A 24,676-nucleotide genomic window follows, 5' to 3' on the forward strand; every position below is an offset into this window, starting at 1 on the left:
AAAGGTTAGCACCAATAACAACATAATATATCTTCTTGTCATCAAGATAAGAATATTTCAGAGTATGAGGTAAAGCTTTGACCTCAAACATTGGGTCTCCTTTGGGTGGAGGAGGACCACCTAAAATTTCAACTCGTAAGTTGTGTTTAAGAATAGGTTTCTCATCAAGAAGTATCCTATCTAATTCATTTCTTTCGTTCAAGTGCATATCATTCTCATGGTCTAGCAGTTAATGTTCTAATGGGTCTGTAGGAGGTACAATAATATAAGCAAGACCAATTATTTCATCTCTATTAGGAAAATCCTTTTCATGCGATTGTTTACCAAACTTTGAAAAATTAAACTCATGTGATATATCAGCGAAGGTAACTTTAACCTTTTCGGTAGCACAATTAATTTGAACATTAACAGTATTCAAGAAAGGTCTACCAAATATTATGGGGCAAAAGTTATCTTTTCTGAACGAGGTATTAAGAAATCAGTGGGATATTTGACTTTTCCACACAATACTTCAACATCTCTAATAATCCCAAATGGTGATATAATATCTCGGTTTGCAAGTTTAATAGTAACATCTATGTGTTCAATTGAAACAAGTGCTATAGCATGCATAATTTATTTATATAAGGTATAAGGTATAACATTAACGCTAACACCTAGATCACAGAGTCCATGGTAACATTGTTCTCCAATCTAGGTTAAACCTCTTAATAAGGTATAAGGTATAACATTAACGCTGAGATGACACATGTGCCTACGAGTAGTTTGTTTTTGTCAAGTATATCCTATTTATTTCTAACAGGCTTTATAATTCTAAGAACTTCATCACAGAGGTAAATAACTTGCCAATCATTGTATCAGCTAAGAGGTTTTTAACCATGGAAACCTTAGGCTCAACATTCATTTGGTCAAAAGGTTTAGGTGTCCTAACATGACTTTTATTAACCACTGTTGTAGCCCTAGCATGCTCTCTAATCTTAATAATAAAAGGGGCTTTCTCAATGTAAGCAGTAGGAACAACCGGGTCTACATGGTTAACAATTATTTATTTCTTCTTTATTTCAACAAGTCCATCTTGTAATTTTTAAGTAGGAGGATGGAATTTAAACCACTTCTCCTTAGGGTGATCAACGTAAGTGCCAAAAGTTTCACACAAGGTAGCTGCTATCTCAGGTTCAAGGCCATATTTGTTGCCGAACTCATGAAAATGAGAAGTTCCCATGAAAGATTTAATGCAATCAAAATTAAATTTTATACTTGATGCCTAACCTCTATCAAGTTCCCAATCTTCACAATTGTTTTAATCTTTTATAGAAGATTCCATATGAATTCAATAGTCTCCTCCATATAGGAGCCAGTCGCACAAGCGTTGAGTAATGTTTGATCATCATGAGAAAGTCGAGCATAAAAATTCGTATGATCAATTCCCTTGAGAGATCATGATTGGGGAAAGTGTGCATCGTAGATTTAAGCCTCCCCCAAGCTTGAGCGATACTTTCTCCTTCATGAGGCCGACAATTATAGATAAAATTCCGATCATGATGAATCAAATGCATAGGATAAAACTTTTGATGGAAATCCAATTTCAACCGGTTCCAATCCCATGATACAATATCATCCAATAGTCTGTACCACAATAATGCTTTTACCTCCAAAGATAAAGGGAAAATTTTATTCTTGACTTTGTCTCCGAGTAAACCTGTAATCTTAAACAATTCTTAATCTCATCGACGTATATTAAATGATAATCACGATGAGTTGAACCGTTATAAGGATTAGCTAGCAGTTTCTCGACCATACCCGAAGGAATCTCATAATAAATATTTTTAGTAGGTTCAGTAGTTTGAGTGGTAATTTCCTGAACTTCCGTTTGAGGCGAAGATGCCCCAAACAAGCCACTCAAAGGGTGGCCGTTCATAGTGACAAGCAACAGTAAATTTCAGCATGTACCGAAAATGTTTCCTTACCAATTTCCACTTACGAAAGGCACTTCACTCCCAGGCAATAGCGCCAGAAAAGAGTCTTGATGATCCACAAGTATAGGGGATCAATCTTACTACTTTCAATAAGTAAGAGTGTCGAACCCAATGAGGAGCACAAAGAAATTATAAGCAGTTTTCAGCAAGGTATTGTTTGCAAGTGCTGTAAGTAGCAGTGATAGATAGTTTTGTAGCAAGGTAATTCACAACAAGTGACAAGTAAAAATAGTAGCAAAGGTGCAGAACCATAGCCCAATCCTTTTTATAGAAAAGGACATGCCTGAAAGTTCTCTTATATAAAGCAAGCGCTCCCGAGGACACATGGGAATTTCTGTCTAGTCATGTTCATCATATTAAGTTGATTCGTGTTTGCTACTTTGATGATTTGATATGTGGGTGGACCGATGCTAAGGTACTGTTCTTACTTGAATTAACAACTTACTTACAATTAACCCCTCTCACTAGCATTCGCAACAATGAGAAAAGAATTATGATAAATCTAACCATAACATGAAACACGTGGATCCAAATCAGCCCCTTATGAAGCAACACATAAACTAGGGTTTAAGCTTCTATCACTCTCGCAACCCATCATCTACTTGTTACTCCACAATGACTTCCTTTAGGCCCATAACATGGTGAAGTTTCATGTAGTCTACGTTCACATGACACCACTAAAGGAAGTAACAACATACATATCATCAAAATATCGAACGAATGCCAACTTTATATGATTACTTATAACTAGACTTCTTACATGTCCTTGGGAACAATAGTAACTACTCACACCTCATAAAAATGTTGAACATCATAGGTGTAACAATTTTGATTAAGGATCTGAACATTATGTATTCCACCAAGTAATCCAACTAGCATCAACTACAAGATGTAATTAACATAATTAGCAACCCATAGCTACCAATATGAGGTTTTGAGACAAATATTAAATACACGATATGAACTAGGGTTGGAGATGAGATGGTGCTAGTCAAGATTGGTCCTCTCACGAAGGAGGAGGCGTTGGTTATGGCGATGGCTTTGATTTCCCCTTCCCGGATAGGAATTCCTCCGGTAGAATCGCTCTACTAGAGAGAAAAAGGCCTCTGCCCAGGGTTTCGCCACGACACTGTGGTGCTTTATCCCGAAAGTTATGTATTGAGTTTTTTGTATGGTAAAACATGCCATATAGGATAAGAGAGGCATCAGAGGACCAACAGGGGCCCCACAAGCCATCAAGGCGCACCCTGGGGGGCGCCCTATTGGCTTGTGCCCAGGTGGTTGCCCTTCCGTGATGTGTTTTTGGCCTAATAATTCTTATATATTCCAGAAAAAATTCTCCGTGAAATTTCAGGTCATTTGGAGCAACTTGATTTTTCGGCCTTTTTCTCTGGTTCTCAGTCCAAAATTCCAATTTTCACATACTTCCCTCTTTGTAATGTACCTTGCATATTAAGAGAGAAAGTACATAAGAATTACATAATAAGAGGGAATAATGGACAATAATGAGACAAATATCAATAAATATTCATGATGCAAAATGGACATATCAATACTCGACCTTGGTGGATGAGAGAGAAACACGATTTTGTTTCTTTGAAGACCAACTTCCTATACATTGACCAAGGAATTGGCAACCTCTGGAAGTTGACTTCCTATCCACATAGTCTCCTGCCCAATCTGAGTCCAAATATCCTATGATATCAAAATAAACACCTTTGGGATACCATAAGCCAAAGTTTGGGGAATGAGCCAAATATCAAAAGATTCGCTTGACAGCAACCAGGTGACTTACCTTTGGTGTGGATTGAAATCATGCATAAATTCTCGCACTCAACATAATATATGGTCTACATGCACAAAGGTAAAGCAAAGAGCTAATCATAGAGCGATATACCTTTTGATCCACAACTTTACCAATGGGATCAAGGTCAAGTTGGCATTTGAGAGGCATGGGAGTGTTTGCCCTGGCCGGTTTGAGATCATCCATCTTGAACCTCCTGAGCATGTCTTGAGTATATTTTTCTTGATTGATGAAGGTTTCTTGACTTTGTTACTTGATTTCGAATCCAAGGAAGAACTTCAACTCTCCCATCATAGACATCTCAAACTATTTGGTCATTAGTGTGGAAAAATCTTCATTAAAAGCTTTGTTAGGAGAACCATAGATAATATCATCAACATATAGTTGGCATATGAACAAGCTCCCTTTGACCTTCTTTGTGAAAAGAGTGGGATCAATTTTCCCAATTTCAAACCCATGATCTTGTAATATCTCAGTAAGGTGCTCATATCACGCACGTGGGGCTTGTTTAGGGCCATACAGTGCCTTGTCGAGAATGTATACATGATTGGGGAACTCGGGATCCTCGAACCACGGGGGTTGCTTGACATATACCAACTCCTTAAGGGGACCATTAAGAAATGCACACTTCACATACATTTGATATAATTTGAAGTTATGATGAGAAGCAAATGCAAGTAGCATGCGAATATATTCAAGGCGAGCAATGGGAGCAAAGGTTTCACCATAATTGATATCCTCTACTTGGGAGTAGCCTTGTGCTACCAATCTTTCCTTGTTGCGAATGATGACACCGTTTGCATGTTGCTTGTTCTTAGAGATCCATTTGGTTCCAATGTCATTGTAGTTCTCCTTTGGTCTTGGCACCAACCGCCACACTTTATTGCGCTCGAAGTTATTGAGTTCATCATGCATGGCTTCAAGCCACTCCATGTTTTTGGGCGCTTCTTGTACCTTTAAGGGTTCAATGCAAGATACAAACGCATGATGTGCACTAAATTTTGATAATTGTCTACAAGTGTTGATGACCCACAAGTATAGGGGATCTATCGTAGTCCTTTCGATAAGTAAGAGTGTCGAACCCAAGGAGGAGCAGAAGGATCTGACAAGTGGTTTTCAGCAAGGTATTCTGTGCAAGCACTGAAATTATGGGTAACAGAAAGTTGTGTGGTAAGATGATTCGTAACAAGTAACAAGTAGCAAAAGTAACAAAGGTGCAGCAAAGTGGCCCAATCCCTTTTCTAGCAAGGGACAAGCCTGGACAAACTCTTATCGGAGGTAAAGCGCTCCTGAGGACACATGGGGATTTCTGTCAAGCTAGTTTTCATCATGTTCATATGATTCGCGTTTGCTACTTTGATAGTTTGATATGTGGGTGGACCGGTGCTTGGGTACTGCCCTTACTTGGACAAGCATCCCACTTATGATTAACCCCTCTCGCAAGAATCCGCAACTACAAAAGAAGAATTAAGACAAAGTCTAACCATAGCATTAAACTAGTGGATCCAAATCAGCCCCTTACGAAGCAACACATAAACTAGGGTTTAAGCTTCTGTCACTCTAGCAACCCATCATCTACTTACTACTTCCCAATGCATTTATCTAGGCCCAAATAATGGTGAAGTGTTATGTAGTCGACATTCACATAACACCACTAGAGGAGAGACAACATACAACACATCAAAATATCGAACGAATACCAAATTCACATGACTACTTATAGCATGACTTATCCCATGTGCTCAGGAACAAAAGTGACTACTCACAAAGCATAATCATATTCATGACCATAGAGGTAATGAGTAGCATCAAAGATCTGAACATATAATCTTCCACCAAGTAATTCAACTAGCATCAACAACAAAGAGTAATTAACACTACTAGCAACCTTACAAGTACCAATCGGAGTCGCGAGACGGAGATTGGTTACAAGAGATGAACTAGGGTTTGGAGATGAGATGGTGCTGATGAAGATGTTGATGGTGATGAGTCCCATCCGATGAGAGGAGTGTTGGTGATGACGATGGCGACGATTTCCCCCTCCGGGAGGGAAGTTTCCCCGGCAGGACAACCCTGCCGGAGCTCTAGATTGGTTGTGCTCAAGTTTCGCCTCGTGGCGGCGGCGATTCCTCCCGAAAGCCTCCTCTTGATTTTCTCTCGAACGAAACCCTCCTTATAGAAAAAGAGGGGGGGGGGCAGAGGGACAACAGGGAGCCCACAAGCCCCCTAGGCACGACCAGGGGGGTAGGTCGCGCCTAGCAGGCTTGTGGCCTCCTGCTAGCTCCCCTCTGGTACTTCTTCGGCCCAGTATTTTTTATGAATTCCAAAATAATTCCTCGTTGATTTTCACGGCTTTTGGAGTTGCGCAGAATAGGTATGTCAAACTTGCTCCTTTTTAGGCCAGAATTCCAGGTGCCGGCATTCTCCCTCTTCATGTAAACCTTGCAAAATAAGAGAGAAAAGGCATAAGTATTGTACCGTGAAGTGTAATAACAGCCCATAAAGCGATAAATATCAACATGAAAGCATGATGCAAAATGGACGTTTCAAGTGGTTACCCTTCTTTGCAAGCTACCGTATACATTCTCCAACACATGTTGTCTCTTTTGAACATTGGCAACATTCTTGGCGGCACATCTTTCTCGAATCACCTCCAAGGAAAGTTGAGGACGAACCTTTGTTTCACCTTCACTGCCATCGCGAGCTTGGTCTTGCTCTTGAGCTTGGTCTTGATATTGAGCTTGGTCTTGATATTGAGCTTGGTGTTGATCTTGAGCTGGCTCTTAATCTTGAGCTGACTCTTTATCTTGAGCTTGCTAAGAGGTGTGAGCTTGATCAAGGACCTCACTTGGTGAACCACCAACATGAGGTTGATCTTGTCCTTGATCTTGATCGCAAGGTTGAGGGCCTTCACTTTGTTCTTAAGAAACGTGTGGATCTTGCATCGGTGATGGTTCCAGTAGAGTGGAACATTGTCCTTCTCCTTCGACCACAAGGGGTTCCTCAGCGGGTAGGAAGTGTCCCACACCCATTATTCTTATTGCTTGGGAGGAATTTCATCACCTACACCGCAAAGACCACTTTGCTCCACTTGGGAGCCATTATTTTCATCAAACTCCACGTTACATGTCTCCTCAGTGAGTCCATTGGACTTGTTGAGGACACGGTAAGCACGAGAGTTTGTAGCATAACCAACAAATATGCTGTCTTGAGCTCTAGGTTCAAATTTAAACAAATGAGCACCTTTCTTGAGAATGAAACACTTACAACCGAACACCGGAAATACTTGAGGTTGGGGTTGTTACCGGTAAGAATTTCATAAGGAGTCTTGTTCAATCCTTTGTGGAGGTAGAGCCGATTAGATGCATGACATGAGGTGTTGATGGATTCAGCCCAAAAGTTATACAAAGATTTGAACTTCGCCATCATGGTCCTTGCCGTGTCCATAAACGTCTGGTTCTTCCTTTCCGCTACACCATTTTGTTGAGGGGTATATGATGCAGAGTATTGGTGCTTGATCCCCTCATCACTAAGAAACTCATTCAAGGTGTAGTTCTTGAATTCGGTTCCTTTGTCACTTCAAATCATCAATATCTTTGCCTCATGTTGGCATTGAGCTTCATTTGCAAAGTCAATGACAGTTTGTTGGGTCTCACACTTCCTATTGAAGAAGTATATCTTGAGTAATCATCCACTATCACCAGGCAATACTTTCTTCCCCAAGACAATTGAAATATGGAGGGCCAAAGAGATCCATGTGTAGGAGCTCCAAGGTCCTCTTTGAGTAAAAGGTAGTCATGGGGTGGTGAGCTGTCTCATGTAGATTTCCTTCAATACAAGCACTGCAAGCACGATCTCTCGCAAAACTCATATTTTTAGTCCAAGAACGTGATCCCCTTTGATGATACTTTGAAAATATCTCATATTGATATGGGCTAGCTGGCGATGCCAAAGACACCCTACATCAACTTTAGCCATTAGATGAGTCACGGTCTTAGTGGGTCGCTCCAAGAAGTTAACCACATAGAGACCATTATCGACATGCCGAACAAAGGATACTTTAAGAGTCTTGCTCCACAGAAGGGCCACAGAGTCAACACCAAAGGACGTACTAAAACCCATGAGTGCAAGTTGATGAACAGAAAGTAAAATGTATGCAAGGGTCTCAACAAGCATGACATTATCAATGGAAACTTACGGAGATATTACCACCTTGCCAAGACCCAATACCTTTGAAATCGCATCGTCACCAAAGGAGACTTGGGTGGACACGGATGGGTCGGGATGAACGTCCACCACCAAGTCCTTAATTCCAGTCGTATGATTTGTCGTTGTACTATCAAGCAACCATGACACTCCATCGGAAGAAAACTCCTACATAAGATCAATGCTTGGATTTGGGTACCCATTCTTTAATGGGTCCTTTTAGGTTAGTAACAAGGATCTTAGGTACCCAAATAGACCATTCAATGTACTCATAAGGAGAACCAACAAATTTAGCAAAGACATTTCCATCACTAGCACAACATAAAACATACGAGGGGTTAAAGTCGCTGATATTGTTGGGAGGGAGGGTTTTGCCCTTCTTGGCATTACCACCCTTACCTTTGTCCTTATTCTTCTCAAGAGTACCCTCGCCAGCTTTAAAAAAGGTTTACTTAAGCGGGGGAGGTTGCTTGGTCTTGATCTTCTTATTCTTCTTGGACTTGGGTGCAAACCCAACTCCTTCCTTTGCAACCACTTCCTTTTGATTGCTCAAGAGGTCATTAGATTCTTTTCGCCTTGGTTGCATGTCACAAGGCATTCTCCTCCACAAGATGCACATGCTCACAACATCGGTTAGTAGCATGGGCATTATCAATTAATACAAAAGGTGAGCATGTGGCTATTTCCTTAGTGAGTTTTACTAGGAGTTGAACATGAGACTCTTTTAAATAAGCATGAACACTCTTCAAAGCCTTGTGAGCCTTCTCAAGTGTGGAAAACTCTTCCTTCCGTCTATCAAGGTCAATCCCAAGTGCAACCTTTCGGATTGGAGCACACGAGTAAGAAAAAGAGCATGATCGTGACCTTTTTGTAATTTAGCAAGGTCATCGTTGTGTGACTCCTCAAGAGCTAAATGAAGACCTTTCTCTTCCTCAAGAGCAATGGGAAGATCTGTTATCTCATCGGCATAGTCACGACTATGTCCTTGTAACGTAGATATAGTTTCTTACTGAGTTTCAGTGAGGTCACTAGCCTCTCCTAGTTGTTCCAAGAGAGCAACAAAATGTTGTTTGGCTTTACCCTTTGTCGGAATCCGGGCTCCGCAGACCCAAAGAAATTAAACTCTGGGGTGCACTCACTTTCCTACCACGTTCTACCCCTCTCTGCTTCACGACGACTCCCTCGTGGCTCAAGCTAAGGGAAGCGAAATAGAACGCACACCAGTTTACCCAGGTTCGGGCCACCTTGTGGTGTAAAACCCTACTCCTCCTTGTATAGATTGCTCGAGGTGAAAGACAAGTACAAATGCGGGTTCTTGCCCTAGTGAAGATCATGGCGAGCCGATCCCCTCCTACAGAGGCCGGCCTCTCTTTTATACTAGCCTTGGTCCTCTTCCCCGAAAACACAATTGGCGGCAAGGGCAGCCACAATGGCCATTTTGAAAGATGACACGAGTGCGGCCCGCCCTGAGAAAGGCGGTCCTCGCCTGCAAAAGCCCTTCTTCATGATGTGCTGGTGGGCTCGGGGGTGACCTCCCTCCTCCCAAGCCCCCAACCTTAGTCCTCTTGTACCGATCGAGGAACCTTTGGTGGGTTGCTTTGGGAACCCACAGCTGGCTTGGATCCTTAACACCAAAGGGGAAAGCCTCTCTGCCTGTGCTCGCTAGCACCGACCCTGGTACCGTGCAGCGTGGCTCGCGTCATCCACGTGAGGAGGCTGCGCCCCCCGACCTTGGTAGGCCACCCTCCATTAGCCCGCTCCTCGGGAGGAAGAGCGTCGGGAGGCGCCTTCTTCCCACAAGCCTCGCAGGGAATGTCCCGGGGAGAACCCCACGATTGACCCCTCGCGATTAGGGGCCCTCATGAGGGACGAACCCTCAGGCCTTAACATGGGCACCTTAGGGCCCACAACAAGCACTGGGCCCTGGGCCACAGACAGGCGGGCCTGGGGACCCCCGGTCCCAGAGCCCCGACAGTAGCCCTCGAGCCTGCATTGTTTACGGACCAACAGTCTGGGGCGAGAAGGTGCATGCTCTCCCCGCCAACGGGCCAGGCCAGATGCATGGTGCGTGATGGGATGCGGGGCACCCTGCCTTTCTGCAGTGCTATAGAATCTGCCCCGGCTGATATAAAGCAGGCACACGGGGTGGTGGTGTCATTACTCTCTTCCACGCCATTCCCACCTTTCTATGACTTCCTTCTCCATGCAAGGACGCGCCAGATCTCATCTCCAAGCAAGTTACCTTCTCACCCCCTTTGTGGCTTTGGTGGACGGATGGCGCCCGTCGGTAAGAAAGGGAAGGTCGCGGTGCCCGTCGGGAGCGTTGCCGCTACAGGGCCTGCTCTCATGCCTTCCCACATCTCCAAGGAGGAGGACCTGGCTCCGGTGCTCCTGTTCGTGGCCAGTGACGAACGAGTGGGGAGCAACCGTCACCTGGCCAGGCTCAGTGTCGCCGAGCAGCCTGTTGAAGACTGCTTACCCCTTCTTCCTCCATAGCATTTACACCGGGCTGGCCCCTCGTTATCCAACTTCTTCTATGCCATCCTCTCTCATTACTAGATCCAGGCTCTTCAGCCCAACTATGTCCTCTCCCTGGCCATCTTCGCTTTTTTACTACGAGGCCTTCATGGGCGTGAGGCCCTCAGTGGCGCTGTTTCGTCACTTCTTCAGCTTGCGGTTCACTTCCTAGGGCCAGTGCTCCGCATGCATCTCCTTCGTCGATGTCGCGGGTGTGGGCACCCACCTGAAGGCCCGGAAGAAGGTCGAGGGCTACCGGAACCATAGGGTCTTCATGGACGCGCGCTAGGAGAGCTCGCTCCTGGCGACTCCCTTGAGTCCGGCCGAGTAGATCCCTCAGTGGAGCCACAAGAAGCTCACCGATCCGAGGGAGGGGTCTGTCTTGGAGCGAATGACCTCCCACGCGGAGGCCCGTCTGATAGGGGAGATGATTATCAAGGAGTTATTGGGGCATCACATCGCATCGCTCCAGTCGCGCTCGCGCCCCTTGTTGGAGCTTGCTGATGGTGGAGATCTAATGCGCCTGTACGTCACCGGCCTGTCGTCCGACGAGCTAGATGGAGCCTTGGGGGCTCTGCTAGCTCCCTGTGTTGAGGACCTCCCGCGGGCCATGCCGCCGTTGTATGCGTGCGATGACATGAAGGGAATGGTCGCGAAAATGCCCGCCTTCCACGAGTGGGAGCTCGTCGAGCCGCACAAGGACTCCCCCATCATGGTCTCCTCCTCGGGCGAAGACATCAGTGACCAAGACTCGGAGGCGACGGAAGGGGAGGAGGACGCCTCGGCCGCCAAACATCCATCCCTCCTTACGCAGTCTTGGGGACGACATTGCTGCGGACGAGCAGCGCCAGGAGATCCCCCCAAGCCCGCGGCCTCATGAGACAGAGCGGGGCTGGGCCACGCGACGGTTGAGGCATCGGGGGCGAGAGCCCCCGATGACGCTGTTGCGCAGAGGGTCAACGGGAGGCCGCTGAGGCAAAGGCCGTGTGCACGAGCGCCCTTGCCGAGAAGGAAGTGCTCACCAGGCACTGCGAAGAGGAAGAGGCCGGCTTGAAGGTGCTTCAGGAGGCCACCAAGGCCCTTGATGCGAAGCTCGCCGACCGCGACTCCAAGCTAGCGAGGGCTGCAGCCGAGCAGGTCACGGAGCGCGGGCGCTTTCAGGTGCTCCAACGCAAGGTTGTTGAGGCTCGGGACGCCCACGCGAAGCAAGTCCCCAAGGCCAACGCCAAGCTGGCCGCTCGGGAAAAGGAGGCCCGGGCCACTACTGACGCGAAGGCGTTAGCAGACCATGTCGCGCTTTCTTCTCTAGACCTTAGGGCCCAGCAGGGTTTGAGCTCCATATGCAGGATGGGGCCCGGGTGTTCCTTTGTTCCTCAGGGCGCTGGCTACGCCGAGTTTTCTTCCGAGTTTGTGACGGAGCTCGAGGGCGCGGCCAAGAAAGTGGACAACATCCTGGAGGGGGAGTGTCGCAACGTTTTCTCGTTGGCCGCGACCCGCGTCTTTAGCCACCTCCTCCTTCGCGAACCCCACTTCAAGTTTGAAGGGGTGATGGGACCTCTGCCTCAGGAGTCCCATGGCGACCGCCATGGAGGGCCACATGCGTTAGCTACTTGAGAAGTTCTTCTGCGACGATGATGAGGAGTCCGGCGAGGAGCCCCGTGCCTTCCCCTGAAATAGATTCTCTTTGCCTCGGGGAGGTGTCAGGCATCACACTTTATTGTATGGAACAATTTGAATTCTGTAATAGCTGCTTGCGATTCATAATGTCTATCTCCATGCTAGGTTTTTCTCTTGCTTTTCTTTGTGCTCTGCGTCAGCTGGGCCCAACCTCGCATGTATCTCTGCTGCCACAGGATTACCAAGCGGTGAGAGGCTACAGGTCCAGTGAAGGTCCTGAGTCGCAATGCTCAGGCACCCCCTTGACGCGCAAGCAACTCGTTTGAGGACCTCTGCGTTCCCCACTTAGTAGCCTTGGCGCTCTGCGTCGGTACAATCTAACCCTGCGTATATCTCATCCGCCATTGGATTACCAGGAGGTGAGAGGCGACAGGGCGAGTGAAGGTCCTGAGTCGTGATGCTCAGACACCCCCTCCCCTTGATGCGCAAGTGACTCCCTTCAGAGCCCTAGAATATACCATTTGGAGCCTTTGCGCTCTGTGTCGGCACGGCCCAACCCTACGCGTATCTCAACCGCCACTGGATTACCAGGAGGTGAGAGGCTGTAGGGCGAGTGAAGGTCCTGAGTCATGATGCTTAGGCACCCTCCTTGACACGCAAGAAACTCCCGCTCCATGATGAAGTCCTTGAACTCTGCGTCAGCATGGCCCAACCCTGCGTATCTCAACCGTGACTGGATTACGAGTAGGTGAGAGGCTACAGGGCCAATCAAGATCCTGAGTCGCGATGCTCACACATCCCCCTTGACGCGCAAGTGGCTCTCATACGGGCGAATTGGTCAGAGCTTCGTGCGCCAGCCTGCTTGCACTTGGGTGTCGCGCGCGGACTAGACACCAAGGAGCTCAGTAGGTGACGTGCACGGGGGTGAGCCTACGAGACAGAGCTCGATCGCTTGGATTTTTCAGCGCTGCAGGGACGAAGCCGAGCACACACACGGTGTCCTAGCCCCCCAGCCCCGCCCGTGCGAGGTACAAGGAGAAGCTGGCATGCGTGGAGCTCCGACGATATTCCCCAACGCGATGCATGGGGCTTCCACTTGGGCGTGGGCATAGTCCTGGGTCGACAGTAATTCCACCAGCATGGAGCATGGGGACTTCCACTTGGGTGTCGGCGGGGGCCCTCCACCGCGGCCACGACGCGACTTGTTGTGGGGTTATGCTTAGGAGGCCACCGGGGCATGTACATCACCAACACTCATTATTACGTGATAGGGTCATGGGCGGTGATTTACTAAGGAGTCGGAGAACCCAGGCACAAGGCTCATGAGCTCCTAGACTCCGTCTTCAGAGAGCATGTTGAGGCCCACACCCTCGCCGATGAGGGTCTTGGTGACTGCCATGTTGCTGATGGTGGGAGTGCACATCATGGGGAGCGTGCCCGCGACAACCATAGACTTCAGGATGTCCTGGACATCAAAAGTGATGGCGTATTGGCACCACTTGAGGGGCTTCGCAGCCCCTGGCTTCGAGAGGACAACATTCACCTCACGGGAGAGCTGCTTGAACAAGCATTTTGATGAGGGGGCATGGGCCCCACCAAGGATGCAGGCCACCGCGTGAGGCTCCTGATAGGCCCCGACCTCGTCATCCTGTTGGTTTTCCTCGTTCCTCCTCGGAGGCGGAGGAGCAAGTGGAGGAAGCTGCGCATTGTCCCGAGGGCGCATCTTGCAAGGCTGGTCACGCCAGCCATTATCGCGAGGCTGCTCGTACCAGCCCTGGCGAGGGTTGCCATTGCGGTTCTCCCACATGCCGCCGCCATGGCCAGCACCGCAGTCGTTGTGCTCCGGGCGCCGGCCAACCCACTCGTCTCGGAGGATACCGAGCTCGTGAAAATCTCTGGTGTTGTGGTTGTGCACATCGTGGTAGATGCAGAACGTGCGGCGCTCCTTCTTGGGCATGCTCCGTTCACGTCCGCGCTTCTGGTCGGGTTCAGCTGCAAGCACGGCGGGCCGTTCACGTCCGCGCTTCTGGTCGGGTTCAGCTGCAAGCACGACGGGTCCCTTGCGCTTGACCTCCTTGGCCTTGGCCTTGGTGTCTTCGAGCGTGTCGTCAAGGTTGTCGCTCGCAAACAAGCGGCCTTCTTTAGCCTTGGCACATGTGTCGGCCATGTTGAAAAACTCCATGGCCATGCTGAGGGTGTCATTGATGGTGAGCTTCTCGCACATCTTAAGGTCCTTGACGCTGTTGGTGAACGCCATAATTACCGCCTCATATGTCATGTGCGGGATCTTGTTGCGCACTTGGCTGAACCTCTGGACGTACTTGTAGAGGGTCTCACCAGGGCGCTGCTTCACGCGGCGCACGTCATTTAAGGAGAGGGCGGTCATGTGTGCCCTTTAAGTTGGCAATGAACAGCTCGCATAGGTCGCTCCATGAAGAGACCGAGCCCTCAGGCAGGTTGAGGAGCGAGGACCGTGCACCGTCCTTCAGCGCCATCGGGAGCCAATTCTCCATGACCTTGTCATCACCACCCGCTGCTTTGATGCTCAGGGTGTAGAGCTGGAGGAACTCTGCACGGTTTAGGGAGCCTTCATAGCGTGGAGGCAGGCCGGGCTTGAACTTAGCCGGCCAAACCACCCAACGCAGTTCGCGGTGAACTCCCCGCAACCCACGGTGCTTGCATGGCCGCCATGCACGAGAGCGGCCACGTTCTAGTGCCCGGCAGTTGCAATGTCCTAGACGACCCGGTCGAGGCGCTGACGCTGCTGCTCGAGGACCGCATGGGCATCTAGTTGTGCCTCGCGCAAGACGATCTGACAGCTGTCTCCATCTTCTTGGGCGCGCGGTGGCGGTTTGTGAGGTGGGTTCCCCAGGCGCGCGCTGCACCTCGGCTCAACCTGGTCGCCGTGCACGAGACAAGGCGGCGGCGCCCACTAAGCCTCCTTTTCGTCATGGTACGGAGGGGGGCGGAGCAAGCGAGGGACGATTGGGCCTCTCCGACGGCGGTGATGAACTATGTGATCTGGGCCATCCACGTGTCATAGCCAGTGGCTGTCGGACGATAACGGAGCAGCTCACGGGCCATGAGCAGTGCCACCTGCGCGTTCACCCGCTCCAAATGGGCGTGGGAGGCGGAAGCCGTGGCGACCTTCCCTCTGCACGGAAAGGTGCACAGACGAACCTTGCTGGTCACGGGCTGCGGGGTCAGTGGTCGCGACCTCGGCCCTGGTGTAGTGACGGTGGGTGCCACGGCCCGCGGGCGCAGTCACCACGACCCGTGTAGCCCTAGTGCAAGCGTCGGCCACGGGGTCGGTGAAGCCGGGAGAGAAACTGGAGTTGAAGAGCGGGTGCGCACCCCTACCTGGCACGCCAAATGTCGGAATCGGGGCTCCGCAGACCAAAAGAAAGGTTTGAACTCTGGGGTGCGCTTGCTTTCCGACCTTGTTCTACCCATCTCTGCTACACGTCAACTCTCCGGTAGCTTGAGCTAAGGGAAGCAAACTAGAACGCATGACAGTTTACCCAGGTTCGGGCTACCTTGTGGTGTAAAACCCTACTCGTGCTTGTATAGATTGCTCGAGGTGGAAGGCAAGTACAAAGGCGGGTTCTTTCCCTAGTCGAGATCATGGGGAGCCGATCCCCTCCTACGGAGGCCGGGGCTCTCTTTTACACTTGCCTTGGTCCTCTTCCCCAAAAACACAATTGGCGGGAAGGGCAGCCACAACGGCCATTTTGTAAGGGAACAAGACTGAGGCCGGCCCTGACAGAGGTGGTCTTCACGTGCTAAAGCCCTTCTTCATGATGCACTGGTGGGCTCGGGGGTGACCTCCGTCCTACCGAGCCCCCAACCTTAGTCCTCTTTCACCAATCGGGAAACCTTTGGGGGGTTGCTTTGGGAACCCGTAGCTGGCTTGGCTCCCTTAACACCAAAGGGGAAAGCCTCTCTGTTTGTGCCCGCTCGCACCGACCCTACTACCGCGCAGCGTGGCTCACGTCATCCACGTGAGGAGGTTGCGCTGCGCGACCTCGGTAGGCTGCCCTCAGTTAGTCTACTCCTTGGGGGGCGGAGTGTTGGGAGGCACCTTTTTCCGACAAGCCTCGCGGGGAATGTCCCAGGGAGAACCCACGATCGGCCACTCGCGAGGAGGGGACCTCACGAGGGATGAACCCTAGAGCCTTAATGGGGGGCGCCTTAGGGCCCACATCATGCACTCGACCCTGGGCCCTAGGAACGCGGGCCTAGGGACCCCCGGTCCTAGAGCCCCGACACCCCTGACCTTTCTCTTGAATCTATGAAAGGAATTTTCCTCAACAATTACTTCCTCTTTTTCATCTACACTATCCATAAGAAAAGGGGTAGTGGAAATGGTAGTTTTGATGTTTGAGGTTACCTTGTTGGATGCCTTGGCCATAAGGCACTTGGCAATGTGGTTCTAATTGGGGCGTCGAAGAGGGACACCTAGCTTGGAGAAGAGGATGCAATGGGCACCATGTCCATTCCCATTACTTCACCACTTTCATCATCGTCATCATCCTCATCTAAGAGGTACTCTTCTTAAACCACCAACACCTGTTGGGCATCTTCTTGGAGAAGTTGTGCTTGTTGGGGGAAGAACTTGGCATTGTCTTTGCGAATAAGCTTGCCACCATTGTCTCCCCTCTTCTCATAAGGACAATATGCCACAAAGTGACTCACATTGCTACAATTGTAGCAAGTCCTCATGTGTTTCTTGCCCTTGGACCCATTTGAGTTGTTCTTGGAGAAGTTGGGCCTTGAGTTTCTCTTGTTGCCCCAAAATTTCCTTGACGCAAGAGCCATGTGCTCGTGGTAAGCATATTTGGTGTCTTTGGGAAAACTTTCCTCCTCTTCTTCTTCATCTTCCTTCAAAACCACCTTGGCCTTCAAAGCAAGGTTTGAGGAGTATTTTTTTGACCGTTAGACACAAACAAGAGCGTTGTCAGTAGTCTTGTTCAATATGTTCATAGCTATGAACTCATTCAACACATTGCTTGAGGACAATGAGTGAAAGTACAGCCTTTTCCGGGTGACGGAGGACATGGCCTTGTCGAAATACACGATAGCCTTCAGAAACTTCGTTTGATCCAATTGTCATCCACATCCTTGCTTTGATGATCTTGAAGAGCAACGACAAGGGTTGTCACTCTCCAGTAGAGCTCACGAGGGTCCTCATCATCAAGCATCATAAATTCATCGGCAACATCAAGAATCACTTCATAAGTGGAACGTTGAATACTTGAGCTTCCCTTGTACATGGAAATAATGTGATCCTAACAATATTTGGCACGAGTGAAGGTACGCAATTGAGCAAGATCTTCAATGGGAACAACTGCTTGAAGGATGAACAAGGCGAAGTGATTGACCTCTTTTCTTGGAGTGAGGTTGCTTGGATCATGTGGGTAGTACCCTTGCTCAATGATTCTCCAAAGTTGTGTTGAATTTTAATTCAAATGAACCTTGATACGAAAAACCCAATTAGCAAGATCATTCTTAACAAGTTTAGGAGGAGGACCGAGGTTAATAATATGTGGTGGGTGAACCGGTCCTCCATAGACCGTGGGAGGAGGAACCGAGGCATAGGTATCCGCCCCCTCGTTCCTTGAGGCTACTTATTCTTATCACTACTAGCATTCTCCTTCTCAAAGTTGGCCTCCGATTCTGAAGTTGTGGGATTAACCACACACAATGGATTGGTAGGAAGTCTAGTACCTTCAAGGAAATCTTTAAGAATGGATTTGACCTTGATAGGCATTGAGGATCTAAGAGAGGAAATAACCTCATTTAGATCCTGTCGGGTGACCAAGTCCACAACCCTGGCCTTGGGCAACTCCACAAACCGATCCTCGTCGCCAGCCTTACTCTTTGGGTGGTGAAACCCTTAACAAAGAGATGTAGCTCTGATACCAATTGAAAGGATCGATATGGTTGACTAGAGGGGCGGGGGTGAATAGAAAACAACCAATTTCAAGCTTTTCTTTAACAAATTAAGTTAGCAAAAAATAGGTTCTCTAGATATGCAACTAAGTAAGAAACATATATGATGCTATCAACAACAACAACAAACAAGTAACAAACACAAGTAAAGGTACGAAGTAACCACAAGTGGAACCGATGAAGACGAGGGTGTGTTTTTTAAGTTCCTTCCCTTTTAGTGGAAGTACGTGTCCGTTAGAGCGGTGTGGAGGCACAATGCTCCCCAAGATGCCACTAAGGCCACCGTATTCTCCTCACGCCCTCACACAATGCAAGATGTTGTGATTCCACTAGTGGTGCCTGATACGTCTCCAACGTACCTATAATTTTTGATTATTCTATGTTGTTATGTTATCATTCTTGGATGTTTTATAATCCTTTTATAGCAGTTTTATACCAATTTTTGGGACTAACCTACTGACATAGTGCCTAGTGAGAGTTGTTGTTTTTTGCTATTTTTTCCTTCACATAAAATCCATATCAGATGAGGTCCAATTGCCACAAAACATTACAGAGATTTTTGTTGGACCAAAAGGAAGCTTGAGGGCCAAGATTGAGCAGCAGCGAAGGCCAATGGGTCCCACTAGACACCACGACGCCTCGGAGGCCCCTCATGCGACCTAATGTCTAGTGGGGCCCTCCGGAAGCTTCTTCACCACCTATGAGCTCTATAAATACACCAAAATTCCATAAACCCTAGAGGAGTCAACAAAAACCATTTCAGTCGCCGCAAGTTCTAGAGCCACAAAAACCAATCTAGAGCCTTTTCTAGAGAAGAACACGATCATGGAGGGGCTCACAATCTCCATTGGTGTTCCTCCCATGATGCATGAGTAGTTCATATCATATCTATGGGTCCGTAGGTAGTAGCTAGATGACTTTCTCTCTCGTTTTGTTTCTCAATACAATGGTCTCTTAGAGATCCATATGATGTAACTCTTTCTTTTGCGGTGTGTTTGTTGGGATCTGATGAATTGTGAATTTATGATCACATCTATAAAAACATATTCATGCTTGGTTATTATAGCCTCGTATTTCTTCTCCGACATTTGGTTTTTGTCTCGCCAACTTGATCTTTTATCTTGCAATGGGAAGAGGTGCTTTGTGATGGGTTCGATCTTGCGGTGCTCAATCTCAGTGACAGAATGAGACATGACATGCATGTATCGCTTCCATTAAGCATAAAATGATGGGGTATGTTCCTACATGAATAGATCTTGTCTACACCATGTCATCGTTCTTAAGGCATTACTTCGGTTCTCCATGAAATCAATACACTAGATGCATGCTGGATAACGCTTGATGTGTGGAGTAATAGAAGTAGATGCAGGCAGAAGTTGATCTACTTATTTTGGACGCGATGCCTATATACATGATCATTGTAATGAATATCGCCATAATTATTTACTTTTATATCAGTTTCCCAAGAGTAATTCGTCTACCCACCACTTGCTATTTTCTCGAGAGAAGCCACTAGTGAAACCTACGACACTCGGTCTACTTCACATCATCTATTTGCAATCTCTACTTTGCTATTTCCTTTTCTACTTTATTTTCTCTTTTGTTTTTAGATCTATATTATCAAAAAAACCCAAAAATACCTTGTTGCATTCTATTTGCTATCACTCTTATTTGCATCTATCAATTTATCCTTACTTTACCCACGAGGGATTGACATCCCCTTTACGTGTTGGGTTGCGAGGATTTGCTATTTGTGTGTAGGGGCTGTTTACATAGTCTTGTGGATCTTCCTACTGGATTAATACCTTGGTTTCTTAACTGAGGGAAATACTTTTCGTCTCTATGCTACATCACCGTTTAAGCGTGGCGGGAAACCAACGCACGTGCGAGGAACGTCAAGATTTCTGGCGCCGTTCCGGGGGAAGATCAAGTCAAGATCTATCAGGTTCCTACATACAAATCTCGTCTCCTTGGAATTACGTTATTTGCCATTTGCCTCTCATTTTCCTCTCCCCCACTTCAACAAAAAAATCCTTTTTATTTGCCACCTTTCCTTTGCCGTTTTCTTGCCGGATCTCTTGTTTGCTTGTGTTTTTGCTGGTTGTAATCATGAGTGATTTTGGTATGGAAGAAATAGATGATGGCATGACTCCTAAAATTGGACGTCCTAATATCCGGGACATCAAAACCTTTGTTTTGGGAAAAGGGAATGTTATGGGAAAAGAAGCTATCCAGGAATTCTTTAATTGTGTTGGGACTTTGACTTGTGATAACGCCCCTATACTTAAAAGAACCAAAACTTATGCGGAAGCTATGTCGACACTAGTTCTGAAACTTGAGAATAGATTTATCCATACTCATCCTAATTTGCAATTATTGTTTTATGAACTACCTGTTATGAAGGATCCTAAACCTAAGAAGATAGCCGCCCTTGTTCTTATGAATGAATTTGATCATATAGTACGGGAAGCTTGGGAAATCTTTGATTTATGGTATGAATCATGAAAGGGCGGTAGTAGATGAAATTCCCTATAATAGTGATTATGTCTTGAGACAGTTTGTCGGTGATAATTAGATCTTTGACGATAATCTTAAAAAGGAAATTCCTGTTTTAGATATGATTCAACAAGTTTCCAACAATGTTAATCAACAATATTCTTGAATTGTTGCCGGTAATCAAAGGGGATACTTCCATGGGCAACTTGAAAATGCTAAAATTTCCATGGATAAGGTATTTCAAGTTATTTTTGAGAAATCTCCTCATAAGGATGAATCTATGAAAACTGAAGACGACATCACTTAAGATTTATCTTATATGCCTAGCTAGGGGCGTAAAACGATAACGCTTGTTGGGAGGAAACATAATGAATAAAATTTATGTTTGTTTTTGTTTTCTATTCTTGAGTGTTATCACAATTATGCTATAGTTACAATTGTGTTTTTGTGTTTTATTTGGTGCTTTTACCAAGCAAAACCTTTAGGATCATGCGGGGTATTAGTTGCTGTAATCTTGCTGTAAAACAGAAACTTTTGTGTCTAGTAGAAATAATTCTAAAAATCACAGAAACGTCAAAAGTGTCTGAATTTACTACACAAGATTTATATACAAATTCCCCGTGGTTTCCTTATTGTTTAGAATTTTGAGAGTTACACAAGTATAAGTAAATTCTGAATCTTTATAGACTGTTTTGTTTTGAATAGGTTCTGTTTTCTTTCTGTTATGTGCTTATTTTAATGATTCTATGGTTTATATCGGGGGCAAAGCCATGGTAATGTTAGAATATAGTAGATATAATGCAAAAAACAAAATTGGACTAGGTTTTAACATTACATATAGTAGATTTTTGTTTTCTTATACTAACGGATCTCACGATATTTTTTTGAGTTTTGTGTGATTGGAGTTTTCAAGTTTTGAGTGAGATCATGATGGATGATGGAACAAGGAGTGATAAAATCCTAAGCTTGGGGGTGCCCATGGAACCCCAAGGCATTATCTAAGGAGTACCAAGCAGCTAAGCTTGGGGATGCCCCGGAAGGCATCCCCTCTTTTTTTCTAGAAACCATCAGTAATACTTGGAGCTATATTTTTATTCGTCACATATCATGCATTTCGCTTGGAGCGTCTTGTATCATTTGTGTCTTTGCTTTATTTTCTGGTTAGTTTGTCATAATAAACCTTGCTGGACACACCCATTTGAGAGAGCTAAATTATACTATGATTTGCTAGAATCGCTCTTTATGCTTCACTTAAATTTTTTGAGCCATGGAATTTCTCAAGTACTTTACTTATATCTTTTTGAGCACGGCGGTGCTATTATTTTGAAGAATTTTTCTCTCATGCTTTACTTAGATTATTTTGAGAGTTTCTAAAATTTTAAAGAAATCCTCTCTTGCTTCACTTATATAATCTTGAGAATTGAAAATTTTAAAGAAACTTGTGCTCTCGTGCTTCACTTATACTTCTTTGAGAGCTTGTTATTTGCATTGGAAATTTGCTTGAAATGAAAAGTAGTCCCAAAGTGATGAATGTACAGGAAAGATGTAATAAAAACTTTTATTAAGATCATTGGATATTAAGCTTGATTCTTTGCAATAGTTTTGCGATATGAAGATAGTAATATGTGAGTTATGTTGATGAGTAACAATGCCCTAGTAAGAATATTGGTGTTAAGGTTTGTGATTCCCTATGCATGCACATAAAGTCAATAATTATGCCATGAAATTACATACTACTTGTTTTGCATTATTTTGTGTTAATTATGTTTAATATTCACCTATGATGATTTTTGTTCCTCGGTTGGGCGCTTCTCAATCTATTTGCTAGCCTTCACTTGTACTAAGCGGGAATGTTGATTGTGCATCCAAATCCTAAACCCAAATTTGTGCCAACGTGTCCACTATACCTACCTATATGCGGTATTTCAATGCGGTTCTAAGTAAATTTGCAAGTGCCAACTCTAATTTTCAAAATAAAAATCTGTTTTGTGTGCCCGTACCGCTCATGAAGCGGCGATGGGTGACCAGTATCTTCTATGTTCAACAGGTTATTCTCATGTGTTTATTCACTTGTCATTGCACAAGAGTATGGAGGTAATAGGGATGCCCAGTACCAAAAATATATATATTATATTGTCAAAAAATAAATTCTTTGGAAAGTGTTGGTATGGACGGTACCCATGGATACGGCTAGCCGTGGAATGTAAAATAATGGTGGAAAAGGAATAAAATTTATTTTTAGTTTTGGGAACCACCTATAATTTGTTTAGCACGGAGGATATTGATACGTCTCCATCGTATCTACTTTTCCAAAATCTTTTGCCCTTATTTTGGACTCTAATTTGCATGATTTGAATGGAACTAACCCGGACTAACATTATTTTCACCAGAATTTCCATGGTGTTGTTTTTGCACAGAAATAAAAGTTCTCGGAATGACCTGGAAATTTACGAGGATTTTTTGTGGAATATATAAAAAATACTGGCGCAAGAATCAACCGGAGACGTGGAGCGAGGAGCCCACAAGCCCAGGAGGTGCGCCCCCCTGGCCGCGTCTGGCAAGCTTGTGGGGCCCTCGAGGCTCCACCGCCTCCAACTCCAGCTCTATTTAGTCCCTTTCGCCCAGAAAAAATCAAGGAGAAGAGTTCATCACGTTTTACGATACAGAGTCCGTTCTGGGCTCCGGAGAGGGGAGATCGTCACCGTCGTCATCACCAACCATCCTTCATCGCCAATTCCATGATGCTCTTCACCGTTCGTGAGTAATCTCATCGTAGGCTTGTTGGACGGTGATGGGCTGGATGGGATCTATCATGTAATCGGGTTAGTTTTGATGGGGATTGATCCCTAGTATCCACTATGTTCTGAGATTGATGTTGCTACTACTTTCCTATGCTTAATTCTTGTCACTAGGGCCCGAGTGCCATGATTTCAGATGTGAACCTATTATGTTTCTTGATCCTATCTTGCAAGTTGTAGTCACCTACTATGTGTTATGACCCGGCAACCCCGGAGTGACAATAGCCGATACCACTCCCGGAGATGACCATAGTATGAGGAGTTCATGTAATCACTAAGTGCTAATGCTTTGTTACAGTTCTCTATTAAAAGGAGAACCTTAATATCCCGTAGTTTCCATTAGGACCCCGCTACCACGGGAGGGATGGACAATCGAAGTCATGCAAGTTCTTTTCCATAAGCACGTATGACTATATACGGAATACATGCCTACATTACATTGATGAACTGGAGCTAGTTACATATCCCTCCATGTTATAACTGTTACATGATGAATGTCATCCGGCATAATTATCCATCACCGATCCAATTCCTACGAGTTTTTCCTACTGGTCCTTGCTACATTACATTGCCGTTACTGCTGTCATTTCTGCTACTGTTACCGCTACTGCTGTCACTATTGTTGCTATCACACTACTTTGCTAGTGAAACTTTGCTGCAGATACTAAGTCTTTCAAGTGTGGTTGAATTCACAACTCAACTGCTAATACCCAAGAATATTCTTTGGCTTCCCCTTGTGTCGAATCAACAAATTTAGGTTGAATACTCTACCCTCGAAAACTGTTGCGATCCCCTATACTTGTGGGTTATCAAGACTATTTTCCGGCGCCGTTGCCGGGAGGCATAGCTCTATTCTCTAAGTCACTTGGGATTTACGTCTGCTGATCACTATGAGGAATCCGAGAGATCCAAAAACTAAAGTTGTGCCCTCAACTACGAGGACAGGTAAGGAACTGCGATCTAGCTCTGCACTTGATTCACCTTTAGTTATGAGTAAGTTTGCGACACCACCTCCTGCTAGAAATTTTGATGTGTCGCTTGTACTTGATGATGCTACTTCTCCTATCCATGATGCTTGTGATAATTCTTTGCTTCATACTGCTTTGCCACTAGGTGCATTCCTTGATGTAAAAATTGCTAGAGTAGCTGCTGAATGTGATGATACTTCTGAGACTGCTGAAATTATTGAAGTAGAACCTGACGTTTCACCTGTTAGAACTAGCTTTCCTAGATATGAATTGCCTGATATACCCGAGGGTTATGTTATGGAGGGAGATATAGTTGAGGACTTTCTTGCTTGTAAGGATAGT

Source organism: Hordeum vulgare, chromosome 2H, assembly GCF_904849725.1.
Source record: "Hordeum vulgare subsp. vulgare chromosome 2H, MorexV3_pseudomolecules_assembly, whole genome shotgun sequence".
NCBI classification, from domain to species: Eukaryota; Viridiplantae; Streptophyta; class Magnoliopsida; order Poales; family Poaceae; genus Hordeum; species Hordeum vulgare.